This window comes from Schistocerca serialis, chromosome 12, assembly GCF_023864345.2.
Source record: "Schistocerca serialis cubense isolate TAMUIC-IGC-003099 chromosome 12, iqSchSeri2.2, whole genome shotgun sequence".
Lineage (NCBI taxonomy): Eukaryota > Metazoa > Arthropoda > Insecta > Orthoptera > Acrididae > Schistocerca > Schistocerca serialis.
The window spans coordinates 90,694,295-90,698,253 of record NC_064649.1 but is presented as its reverse complement, the minus strand read 5'-3'; the positions used below and the strand labels follow the sequence as shown (position 1 = coordinate 90,698,253).

Sequence of the window (3,959 nt, the reverse complement as noted above, 5' to 3'; positions counted from 1 at the left end):
TTGTGCATTAAACTTTGTTTTTAATACCGAAATGACGCACACCACAACGGACAATATTAAACGCAATAAATAGACAATATTACAGGTTGTATGTTTACAGTGTTAAAGTTTGTAACTTCTCGACATTGCTTGAGAAACTGTTGTGCACCAAACCCGTTTTTCAACATTGTAAATTACATTTCATGCAGTGGACAATATTAAACACAAATAATGTTATTGTGATGGAGACTGTTAGGGTATCGTGGATCATTGCAACTTTCCATTCAAGGACTTTGGATATGAATATTACACTACCAAAGTTAATAAGAAACATACAGCCGATGTTCAGAAGGTACGACAAAATCTAGTGAGATGTCAACAGTTAGCGCGAGAAAATATTATTTAGCGCAGTGCCTGGTTACAACAATGATGTGTATGTCTTCTGCTGAGGAGGCCATGTCGGAGGTTGCAGGTTGTGGAGATAGGCCCAGACAATGGTGGCGCCGTACTGCTGGCTCCGACTCAGTGCCTGATGGGTGAAATGTGAATGCATTCGGCACCTGATCCAGACTCACTCAGAGTGCTCTCTTGGGGGCCGTGCGCTGGTGTAAGTACAGCCCCTGGTGCCAGGACGGTCTTGATTCCTGTCACGTGGCCAGTGCAAGAAGGAAGTCAGCAGTGCCAGAGACCTATGCCGGCGCTTAGGTCACCGTCTGGTGGCCGTGTGTAATGTGGCAGCCTTCGTGTGTCGTCTGCCACAGAGCTGGCTACCTGCATTGCTTGCATGTAATGCGGGTTGCTGGCACCGTAGGCGCAAGCCCACGATACAGCAAACTGGCTACGTCACAAAGCCAGAATGAGGTCTACGAGAAAGACAGGCCGCGGCTCGTACGTCACGAAGGTAGGCTTGCGCTCGCTCGCTCAACTCAGCAGACAAACTACGTGCCTACGCCTGTTAACTCCTAACTAGATGTGTACGTACAAACGAGACTTGCGTCTTCTACTGCAATCCGATGTTCTGGAGCCTTAGTCTTATTAATTCTAGTCGAAAGTCCATAGCACTCCGTCCGTCTTCAGACCACGAGTGGCCTACCGGGACCATCCGACCGCCTTGTCATCCTCATGGAGGATGCGGAGAGGAGGGGCGTGGGGTCAGCACACCACTCTCCCTGTCGTTATGACGGTTTTCTTTGACCGGAGCCGCTACTATTCGGTCGAGTAGCTCCTCAGTTGGCATCATGAGGCTGAGTGCAGTCCGAAAAATGGCAACAGCGCATGGCAGCCGGGATGGTCACCCATCCAAGTGCCGACCACGCCCGACAGCGCTTAACTTCGGTGACCTCACGGGAACCGGTGTATCCATTGCGGCACGGCCGTTGCCGCAAGTCCATAGGCCGCCTCATAATTTGTTACGGCTGTACTGAGGTACAATAAAATTAAAATTGTGCCAACATGATTATCAATTGCATAAGGCACCTTGTTGCGATAAACAAGCCATTATACGAGAATGAGATATTCACTCTGCAGCGGAGCGTGCGCTGATATCAAACTTCCTGGCAGATTAAAACTGTGTGCCGGACCAAGACTCGAACTCGGGACCTTTGTCATTCGCGGGCCTGTGGCTAAGCCATGTCTCCGCAATATCCTTTCTTCCAGGAAGAGGAGTTTCTGTCGAGTTTGGAAGGTAGGAGACGAGGTATTGGCGGAATTAAAGCTGTGAGGACGGGTCGTGAGTCGTGCTGGTGTAGTTAAATTGGTGAGCACTTGGCCGCGAAAGGCAAGGGTCTCGAGTTGGATTCTCGGTCCGGCACCCAGTTTGAATCTGCCAGGAAGTTTCAAGCCATAATACTATTTCTATCGAGTATTGACCTTAAATCAAATTTTTATCTAGTACTGTTAATCACTAAGACTTCATAATAGCGGATTCCCGTAGTACATGCAATTCTCGTTAGTACGCACACACCCAAATGCGAGTTAACAGGTTGGGAAACGCATTTTTTCTGTTAAGCTCAGCGAACGAGCGAGTTCAGGCCTACATTCGTGTCGGACGTGCCGTGGCCTGTCTTTCTCGTGGACCTCGAGACAGATTCATATGCTGCAAATGGCTCGAAGCACTGTGGGACTTAACATCTGAGGACATCAGTTCCCTAGAACTTAGAACTACTTAAACCTAACTAACCCAAGGACATCACACACATCCATGCCCGAGGCAGGATTCGAACCTGCGACCGCTGACTGTAATGCCTAGAACCGCTCGGCCACCCCGGCCGGCCACAATCATCCGTCACTGGTATGAGGAGCATGATAGTGAAATCATACTGTTGCATCGACCACCACGTTCGCCTGATATGAACCCAATGGAACACATGTAGGATGCTATCAGGCATCAGCTACACGCCGACAAATTACCTGCCCTTTACTTAGATACTGCGTGACCTGCGCGTAGACATCTAGTCATGTAGCTCTGTAGTCCGTTCGAATGTATACCGTGAACATGGCTGGTCTACTTCATTCGAAAGGTGGACCAATACGCTGTTAATCAGGCGGCCGTAATGCTTTGGATCCTTAATAAAGGTCATAAAGTCCCAAAATAATCACACTGTTTTACTTAAAAATGACACTAATTCGCTGCCAGCCCAAGAAATTGCTCCCCTCCCTTCGCATCACCCTGCAACACTACTGTCCATTAAAATTGCTACACCACGAAGATGAAGTGCTACAGACGCGAAATTGAACCGACAGGAAGATGTTGTGATACGCAAATGATTAGCTTTTCAGAGCAATCACACAAGGTTGGCGCCGGTGGTGACACCTACAACGTGCTGACATGAGGAAACTTTCCAACCGATTTCTCATACACAAACAGCAGTTCACCGGCGTTGCCTGGTGAAACGTTGTTGTGATGCCTCGTGTGAGGAGGAGAAATGCGTACCATCACGTTTCCGACTTTGATAAAGGACGGATTGTAGCCTATAGCGATTGCGGTTTATCGTATCACGACATTACTGCTCGCGTTGGTCGAGATCCAATGACTGTTAGCAGAATATGGAATCGGTGGGTTCTGGAGGGTAATACGGAACGCCGTGCTGGATCCCAATGGCCTCGTATCGCTAGCAGTCGAGGTGACAGGCATCTTATCCGCATGGCTATAACAGATCGTGCAGCCACATCTCGACCCCCTGAGTCAACACATGGGGACGTTTGCAAGACGACAATCATCTGCACGAACAGTTGACGTTTGCAGCAGCATGAACTATCAGCTCGGAGACCATGGCTGCGGTTACTCTTGACGGTGCATCACAGACAGGAGCGCCTGCAATGGTGTACTCACCGACGAATCTGGGTGCACGAATGACAAAACGTTATTTTTTCGGATGACTCTAGGTTCCGTTTACAGCATCACCATGGTCGCATCCGTGTTTGCGACATCACGTTGAACGCAGATTGGAAGCGTGTATTAGTCATCGCCATACTGGCGTATCACCCGGCGTAATGGTATGGGGTGCCATTGGTCACATGTCTCGGTCACCTCTTGTTTGCATTGACGGCACTTTTAACAGTGGACGTTACAGTTCAGATGTGTTAAGACCCACGGCTCTATCCTTCATTCGATCCCTGCGAAACCCTACATTCCAGCAGGATAATGCACGACCGCATGTTGCAGGTCCTGTACGGGCCTTTCTAGATACAGAAAATGTTCGACTGCTGCCCTGGCCAGCACATGCTCCAGATCTCTCACCAATTGTAAACGTCTGGTCAGTGGTGGCCGACCAACTGGTTCGTCACAATACGGCAGTCACTACTCTGGATGAACTGTGGTATCGTGTTGAAGCTGTATGGACTGTACGTGTACACGCCATCCAAGCTCTGTTTGACTCAATGCCCAGGCGTATCAAGGCTGTTATTACGGCCAGAGATGGTTGTTCTGGGTACTGATTTCTCTGGATCTATGTACCCAAATTGCGTGAAAACGTAATCAC

General features: G+C 49.0%; 1 pseudogene; it reads right to left on the bottom strand.

Annotated features, from left to right (window-relative positions):
• Positions 1-1,242: 1,242 nt before the first annotated feature.
• On the bottom strand, positions 1,243-1,360 carry LOC126428608 (5S ribosomal RNA; annotated as a pseudogene).
• Between the last annotated feature and the right edge of the window lie 2,599 nt (positions 1,361-3,959).